At 39.6% G+C, this 9,606-nt stretch overlaps 1 long non-coding RNA gene across 1 annotated transcript; it reads right to left on the bottom strand.

Moving 5' to 3' along the window:
- Positions 1 to 214: 214 nt before the first annotated feature.
- LOC122689776 lies at positions 215 to 9,286 on the bottom strand. The gene is made up of 4 exons (XR_006339920.1): positions 9,205 to 9,286; positions 8,256 to 8,345; positions 1,242 to 2,245; positions 215 to 475 (listed from the first exon to the last, which is right to left on the bottom strand). It is a non-coding gene; the product is annotated as an uncharacterized LOC122689776 (long non-coding RNA).
- Positions 9,287 to 9,606: the final 320 nt, after the last annotated feature.

The following is a 9,606-nucleotide window of genomic DNA, read 5'->3' as shown; positions in this document are numbered from 1 at the left end:
GGCACAACCAGCCCTTACCAGTCATGGTTACTAAACTTTGGACATCACTGTTTTCACTGTGAGGTGGCTATATGGGCTGATAATAAGTGCCAACCTATTTTGCCCTTCATCTTGACTTGACCAAACCAAAGAGAGGACATCTAGATGGAAAAGAATGCAGGGAGTTTTTATTCCTTTTGCCACTGCTAGCGCTTGTTATGTGAGCACTCTTTACACTGGATTGAAAGAGTACAGACACTGTGAAAAGATTTTATTGGAAGTATCAAGTAAAATTCAAAACTGTCTCATTAGTTAGTGGTGCCTGGAACCCATATCTTCCTGCCACCATTATAGCAATAAACTCATAAAGGTGTGAAACTATGCAAAACTATGTCAGACACATTAAAATAATGTCTGCTAAATGTCTCTTATGGCACATTTCTTTCCCTCTTATTCTTCTCCATTCATCATTTGCTCTTTACAGAGTTGAACTGGGCTGAAATAGGAAACAAAGAAAGAAACAAAAAACATTACTATGGTTACTGTAGTATAGCTGTTTTGGTGTTGTTATCTTTGTTTTTATCTTTTGTTTTTGTTTCTAACCACGTTCTAAGAAATATTAAAGAACAGCATAAACACTGTATTGCATGAAAATAAAACACTATTATCTCTATCTCAATCTACTTAGGAATTTTCTGAAAATACTACATTTATGTACATGTCATTGTTAACAGTTGAGGCTGTATTATCGCTGTTCCTGAGAAGTACTTTTACAATTGGCAAAATATACTTAAATTCTCTCTGGTTTTCAGAGATATCAGAGTTTGGATCATTACTTAACCATCATTTCCTCCTGTAGTACCAATCTTGGTGAATCGTCTGGTCGCCCAAGACAGAAACCTGAGGATCATCCTTGAGATGTTCTTTGTTTCAAATTTACACATCCAATATATGTTGATTCTACCTCCCTGATATATTTTGAATCTCTTCTAGAGACCTATAATTAGTAACTCCAATCTGGTCTATCAATTCCCATTTCTACTAACTTAGCTTTGGTTTTTAAACACCTGGATGATATAAATCTCCTATCTAATCTGCCTGCCATCAGTCTCTTCCAAATGTTTCTAAATATTCTAATAAAATGTTCTCTCTAAAATGCAAATGTTAAGTCATGAAAAAATCCACAAGAAAATCTCTACTACTTTTACAACAAAGCTCACACTCCTTAATATGGGTTACAAGGAACTGGCCTTTATACTCACCTCTACAACTTCATCTCTGGTCTCCTTCTCTTCATAACTCCAATCAGTTGGTTTCCTTACAGTTTCTTCATATTGAGCTTCTCACTCCACATCTTTGTGCATCTCATTGTTTCCTATGCCTGGGAAGTTTCTCTTGAACTCTCTACCACCAAACTCCAGTACTCTTCTTATTACTTAGAATTGTATTTAACAGTACATAATAGAAAAGTGACTACAATGGCTTAAACAAAAATCCAAAGGAAATATAAGTTGTATGGTATCATCAGGGACCAAGACTCCTACTATCTTTTTATTTTACCATTATTGTAAGGAGGTTTTTATGGCTGAGAGATGATGATTCCATCTCTAGGTTTCATAACTGCATCCCAAGCATGAATAAAAGGAAGAGGGAAGAACCTGTCAGTTAAGTTCATTTTCATCGGGAAAAAAATGATTTTCAACAAAGCCCTGTTCAACAGGCTTTTTTTCACTTACATGGTCACTCATACCTAGAATGGTGTATGAATGGCTTTTAATACAATGCTGTCTCAAATAATTCAGATTTCTATTTGTATGCAGGAAGGGAAGAATGAATGTCTGCCACATGCTTTTACCTGGCTACCTCTTACAAAACTCAGATCAAGTTTCTTTTGGAAGCTTTCTATGACATTGAAAGTCTGGACTTGGGATTATCCTGTTTTTCCAGACTAGTGCGTGTAAAATAGAAGACACTCCATGCATTTGGTTGATCGAATGACTTAACTGAAGTTACCTCTATTCCTTGTGCTTTCAGCATGCTGTATTGTAATCATTGAGGAGGAAATCGCAACCCACTCCAGTATTCTTGCCTGAAAAATCCCATGAACAGAGGTGCCTGGTGGGTTACAATCCATAGGGTCACAAAGAGTTGGACATGGCTGAGTGACTGAACATATGTAATTACTTTAGATGCTTGATTCTTCATGAATCTGTAAGTTTTCTAAGGCCAATGGCTATGTTTTATTCACCTCAGTATTCCACAATATCTGAAAGACAGTAATTGAATTAATTTTTTGGAATGAATACATAACAGAAGACATTTTAAGATGAGATTTTATAAGCAAGTTGCACTCTTCAGAAGGATATAAAAATTAAATTATCCTTTGTGTTGGGAAATGGCAGCAGGGGTCTATCTAAATAAAATTATCACAGGAATATACTTATCTGCATATTTAGCTTAGAATCCAGCAGCTAACTCAGCCCAATAGCTGAAGCCATTCTCTTTCTGCCCATGGGTTCAACTTCATCTCTAATTCTGGAACCATAATCTCAATGACCAGTACTGCCGTCTTCATTTCATACCTTTCTGACCTCCTGCCTTATTATAACCAATCTTAGCTTCATACCTAACCTAGAATTCCTGTCTAGAACGTGTCTTTTTTTGTGGCTAGATTCTGTGTTCATTAAACCTTATCTTCATGACTTGTTCCTTGGCAGCTGTTATAAGACCTCGCATATCAATTATTGGCCTGTCTGGATGTCAGTGTGTCACCTGGGCTTTGTTTAGCTGTCTGGGCCTTTTCCTAATGCCTGCAGCTTGGAACTTTCCAGATTGCCTGCCTCCCTGCCTGCTTGACATCTGTAAGTAGATCTAGGTTCTCAGCCCCATCCTTCCCCTCTCTGGCCCATTCTGTTAGTTCAACCAAAGTCTGGTTCTGATTTTTGTAGCGGGGCTAGGTTTACCTAATAAGCACTTTATCAGAGAAGACCTGGAATCAAAAAGGGAAGCAGATATTTGATAAGAATTCTGAGAAATATTCAGGTAGTTGAATGAAACTGAACCCTTTTTAAAATACCTAATTGTCTCAACTAATTTGCATAATATTTTCTATTTCTAAACTGTCTTAGGAATATCACTTAGGAATATGTGGCATCTAGAAAAGTGGTACAGATAAACTTATTTGCAAAGCAGAAATAGAGTCACAGATGGAGAAAACAAACATATGGTTACCAAGGGGAAAAGCAGAGGTGGGATAATTTGGGAGACTGGGATTGACATATATACACTACTATGTATAAAATAGATAACTAATGAAAACCTACTGTATTGCCCAGGGAACTCTCAATCTGGAAAGTTCCTTATAGCTTGTTTTATGCCTAATTTATAATCTTCTTAATCCTCTACCTCTATTACCTCCCCTCCACCCACCCACCCCCACTGGTAACAACTAGTTTATTCTCTATATCTGTGAGTCTGATTCTTTTTTTGTTATTGTTATATTCACTAGTTTGTTGCATTTTTTAGATTCCACATATAAGTGATTTCATACAGTATTTGTCTTTTTCTAATTTCACTTAGCATAATGCCCTCCAAGTTCATCCATGTTGTTGCAAATGTCAACAACAACCTAAATATCCATCAACAGATAAATGGATAAAGAAGATGTGATACACATACACACACACACACACACACTGGAATACTACTCGGCCATAATAAATAGTTCAGTCTTTATTGGGAGCTTGCTATGGTCCTGGGCTGGATAGAGGATTATAAAGAAGTCTGAGACAAGATGCCTGCCCTCAGGAAGCTTAAAATCTAGTTGACTGGAAGAGGAGACAATACTCTGAGTAATATGTAGCAGTAGAAGGCTTAAATCACAGCAGAAAGTCACAATATATGTGAAATCTCAAACTCAGTTTAACCACCAGTAGTAAGAGCTATACCCTCTGCACCCTTTCATTAACAGAAAAGCAACCCGTCTTACCTTACATGGCCTTTCACAGAAGGACACTCAATAGGAAATCAGGAGATGGTTTTGTAAAATATACTGTATGACAAATGCAAACACTTCCTTCACTTTTCAAATATCACAGAAAAAATATTCCTCCCTCACTTAAAGAAAAAAAATCTAAGTGCCTTTTCAAGTAGTGTCTACACTGTACACCTTGTCTTGCATTTTGAACGCATTCCTAACATAATTTAACAATGAATAATAATTTGTGAGTCAATCCTGATACTGTTACAGAGGAAACTACTTAAGCCCTGAGAGAAATAAACAAGAAAGGGGGTTTGAGAAGTCAGAGGAAAATTTCCCATATTTCAGATCTCTCCTATCCTTCTCATCCAACTTAAAATTCTCCTACTTAAAAAAGAACTTGTGTCTGCCAGTTGGTGGCCTGACCTTAGGCCAGACTTAATTAATTAGCGGTCTTCTCTAGCTATCATTTGGCCTCATTTGCCTAGGCTGTAACCACAGCTCAGTACACTACTGAAGTGGAGGCTCCAACCAAGATCGTTTTGGTCCACTGAGCTGCAGTGACTCAACAGCTGATGCAATCTACCTCTTCTTGCCACTGTGCCCCAAACCACATTGCTCCTGTCAACTTTAACTTCCCAGGCTCAGATCAGTATTTCTCAAAGTGTGATTTGCAGACTAGTGCACTAGATCTGCAGACTAGTGCACTATATGTAACTGTGGTGTTTGTAAAACTGCCAATTCTAGCATTCTCTTCTCAGAGATTCTGATTAAGTAGTTATAGGATGGGGGTTGAGAATACGCATTTTAACATCTTTCCCTTTGTGAAACTTGTGCTCACTAAATTGATGATGGTAATACAACTAGGGAATGGGACATGAGGCCAGTAGGCCCCAGCTAGTGTTGTCAAAGGCCAAGATGGAAATAATTTAATTTTCTGATAACATATTTCATGTAAATGAGGATCACTCAGGAAGCTTGTAAAACATACATAGTTCTGGGTCCAACCTCCCAAACCAAAGGAATTATAAACACAAGATGGGCCTGGGCATCTGTATGTTTAAAGGGCTCCCCTAGGTTATTCCCTGGTTCCAAATAGGGAAAGGAGTATGTCAAGGCTGTTTATTGTCACCCTGCTTATTTAACTTATATGCAGAGTACATCATGAGAAATGCTGGGTTGGATGAAGCACAAGCTGGAATCAAGATTGCTGGGAGAAATATCCTCAGATATACAGATGACACCACCTTATGGCAGAAAGTGAAGAACTAAAGAGCCTCTTGATGAAAGTGAAAGAGGAGAGTGAAAAAGTTGGCTTAAAGCTCAACATTCAGAAAACAAAGATCATGGCATCTGGTCCCATCACTTGATGGCGAATAGATGGGGAAACAGTGGAAACAGTGGCTGACTTTATTTATTTATTTATTTATTTTTGGCTCCAAAATCACTGTAGATGGTGACTGCAGCCATGAAATTAACAGACGCTTACTCCTTGGAAGAAAAGTTAATGACCAACCTAGACAGCATATTAAAAAGCAGAGACATTACTTTGCCAACAGAGGTCCATCTAGTCAAAGCTATGGTTTTTCCAGTAGTCCTGTATGGATGTAAGAGTGGGATTATAAAGAAAGCTGAGTGCCAAAGAATTGATGCTTTTGAACTGTGGTGTTGAAGAAGACTCCTGAGAGTCCCTTGGATTGCAAGGAGATCCAACCAGTCTATCCTAAAGAAAATCAGTCCTGAATATTCATTGGAAGGACTGATGCTGAAGCTGAAACTCTAATACTTTGGTCACATGATGCAAAGAACTGACTTATTTGAAAAAACCCTGATGCTGGGAAAGATTAAAGGTGGGAGGAGAAGGGGATGACAGAGGATGAGATGGTTGGATGGCATCACTCACTCAATGGACATGAGTTTGAGTAAACTCTGGGAGTTGATGATGGACAGGGAGGCCTGGCGTGCTGCAGTCCATGGGGTTGCAAAGAGTCAGACACAACTGAGCGACTGAACTGAACTGAACTAGGTTATTCAGATGTATTTTGTCAGTGAGATTCACTGCACTAGATCAATTGCTTCTAGGTATGCAGCAGCTAGCAGAGTGAAAGAAGTTACTTACAGAAGACCGAGGGGATCTTCCAGGTGGCGCTAGTGGTAAACAACATGCCTGCCAGTGCAAGAGACATGGGTTCGATCCCTGGGTAAGGAAGATCCCTGGAGGAGGGCATAACAACCCACTCCAGTATCCTTGTCTGGGAAATCCCATGGATAGAGGAGCCTGGCAGGCTACAGTCCATGGGGCTGTCAAGTCAGACACGACTGAAGCAATTTAGCATACACAGAAAACCCAGGCACCCATTCCTCATTATTGGAATCTACATGTTTTTAGGACAAAGCTACACATATTTTTTAAGTGCTTAAGGGATATTTTACTCTAAATGTGGTTACAGTAAGCACTGTGGGCTTTGGGGATGGAGGGAGGCAAACTTTTGCAATACAATGAAAGAAAGGAGGGAACTAAAAGATACCACAATGAGAGGCAGGTGATGACAGGTCCTGAGATAGGGAAGTGTTTCTGCATCTGACCTCACCCCCTTTCTATTCACAGCAAATCACCCTTCCACCCCACATCATTGAGGTCTAAGGTGTTCTTAAGGAAGAAGCAAGTACCCATATGGAGACAATAGGGTTCTGTCCTCAGCTATTTGAGTTAGTCCTATCAGTTCTGTAAAAATCAGCAGAATATCCTCTCCCTAGCTGGAGGAGCAAAATAGGACACCATGAATTAACACAGAGCCAGCTTATTTTGCCACCTGTATTCTCATACCATCTGCTGTTACCCTGTGCTCATCAGCTAGAGTAACCCACCTAGGCAGGCAGGTGCCATGCTCACCTGGAAAAAGAGAACACTTCATTCCACCCTACTTCCTATAGCAATGACTGTCTATTAATTCCCTCTCTCTTTTTCCTCTGGGTCTGGAAGGGTGTCTTAGGGGTAGAAAATAATCGTATAGAAGCGTGAAACTAATTTCAATCTAATACTGAGAGTCACGATCCCTTAACACAGGGTTCTAGAGTCTAACTGAAAAGGATTTCAGGGCTAAAAAGAAACATATAAGAACTCTTCCCACAGAGCCTATTTCATTCCACCTCCTGGAATATATCATATTCTATTTCCAGGATTCAGAGCAGCAAACTCTTTTCAAATGTCCACATCAACCTCCTGGACATCATATAAAAATCACACTAGCATCTCTAATGTTGACTGAAAAAAATTCACAACCTAAAAGTTGAGAATTATGTTTTATTGGGCAGATTTTCTGAAAACTTAAGCCCAGAAGACAGACTCTCAGCTCTGAGGGACTGTTCCAACAAGGTAAGGGAGGAGTCAGGACATATAGGAGTTTGGCAAGAAAAACCAGGTAGTCGGGGCATCAAAAGATTACTGTGAATTAAAGAAAACCAGACATCTTGCTAATGAATTCAGCAGGTTTCTAGGTATGGGAAGATGCAAGAATCTGGGCTCATTGAAATCATTCCTTCCATATGCACGTTAACTATCGAGGGCCAGTATCCTGCTCTTCTCTAGCCTGAATCCCGTCTGGGTGCACAGGCAGGGTTGCTGCAGTGACTGTTGGCTTGAAGATCGCAACATCCTTTGTTTACTGGTTTGGCAGGTGACATTTTTGATCCACCTTAACACTGCATACCAAAAACTAAACCTATCTCCTCCAAACCAATTTCTGGTAATGTTGCAGAGAAGAACCAATTCTGACTCCCTGATGGAAATGTTTCTTTGACTTGGTTTTTGTTGCTATTGTTACTATAATCATACATAATGGCCTGCCTCAAAGGACCCTGCTCCTCTGCCTGTCTGTTAAAGTGCCTTTGTTCAGCTCACAGAGAGATAATATGACCCTGCCCACCTGTGAATGGCTACAAAAAAAGAAGAGAATAACACACTCTTTCCAAACAGCTGGCCCTTCCTGGAGATGTTTTGCAAGACTGAAGACCCTTTTCACTTTACTTCCTCACTGCCTCGCTCTCTATTCTGCCTTTTGACTTTAGTTCTCCTTTGCTTCTTTCTCTCTGGCTCTATAAAAGAACCTGGCATTCGGACCCCAACAAGATGGTTTCTTTGAGATGTTAGTCTGTCACCTTCTCATTAGCTGGCTTTCTGAATAAAGTCGTATTCCTTGCCTCAACAGCTCATCTCTCAGATTCATTGGCCTGTCCTGTGGTGACAGGTGATTTAGTATCAGTAATAACATTATCATTCTCTCAATTAGAAACTTACAGGTTGTCTTCAGTTTCTCCCTTGACTTTATTTTCTTCCTTCAGTCAAGACTTTGGACCATTACTGATCCAAGCAGTAATAACTAGGACACTGCAAAAGAGAGAGGAAGGGATATTCAGGAGATAGCTGATAGGACTCACGGCTTGGAACACACAATAGCAACAGTATCCTTCACATCTTCACTACCTGGCTTCCAGTTCCTGTTCTCCTAATGCTTCCCACTCACAAACTTGTTACTCCCCTGTCCCAGAAACCCTCATTTGCTCCTCAATATTATCTTCAACCCCTCTTCCTGCAATAAAAAATGCTTTTTTTAGTTTTCTCCCAGTACTCCTCTACTTATAACTTGAACTTTAGCCAAATCATACCATTCCTTTTGTCCTGAACACATCTCTTGCTTACCTTGCTCAAAGTTTTTACCAATGCCCTTCCTATTGTTTGAAAATTCCTTTCCCTTCCACCTGTTAAACCCTTATTCAGACATCAGGGTCCAGCTCCAAGGCTACCTCCTCCAGCCCCTAATTGAAAATATTCTTTCCTTCTCTGAACTAAGAAACACTTATTTCTTAATGTTGCTTATTCTGCAACATTAATGTTCTGCTGTACACACCCTTCTCCAACCCAGGGGTTGAAAATCTTGTATATCCACCACAATTTCCAAGTAGTGCCTTTCCCATAGTAATTACTTTAAAATTGTGCTATATGGATTTTTCCTTTTTCAACTTCTAGGGAAATTTCCATAGAAAGCTACTTTTATTAATAATAGATCTTTCATCCCAGCCCATGTCTTGATCTCTTTCTCTCTGTGCTTGTCTGTCTCTGTCCCCACCTCTAGCTCTGTCTATGCTGCTTTCTCTATCTTTGTTTCTCTCTGGGTCTCCTCACCCTTCCCCTTCCTCTGTCTGGCACTGTCAGCCTGCCTTTCTGTCTCTTTTTTCATGGTCTTTACCTTTTTACTGTTGATATGTGTTTAACATTTTCCCTGCATTTTCTTCCTCTGTCTGTTCATTTCTGTTTCTCTGACACTGCCCCGTCTAAACTGGAAGTCAATGTTTAAAGAGCTTTCAAAGCTTTGCTTAAACTGTAACTCAAAGTCGAGTTTTATTGGTTTTTTTCAAGTTGGAACTCACAGAGAAGGCTAAAGTCTGAAAACCTTGAAACTCTGAGGCAAATCAACTTTCCAGGGACAGGTGACATCAGAGTCTATGGAAAAGGGTTTGAATAGAAATTCTCAGACATTCTGAATGCCTAATTTACATGATAAGGCATAAAGATATAAAAGGTGACCCACAACAGCTGATCACAATAACAATGCTAATTTCTCCAACTCTGGCTTCAAAGATAAGGACAT

Source organism: Cervus elaphus, chromosome X (assembly GCF_910594005.1).
Source record: "Cervus elaphus chromosome X, mCerEla1.1, whole genome shotgun sequence".
Taxonomy (NCBI): domain Eukaryota; kingdom Metazoa; phylum Chordata; class Mammalia; order Artiodactyla; family Cervidae; genus Cervus; species Cervus elaphus.
This window is presented reverse-complemented; position numbering and strand designations above follow the sequence as displayed.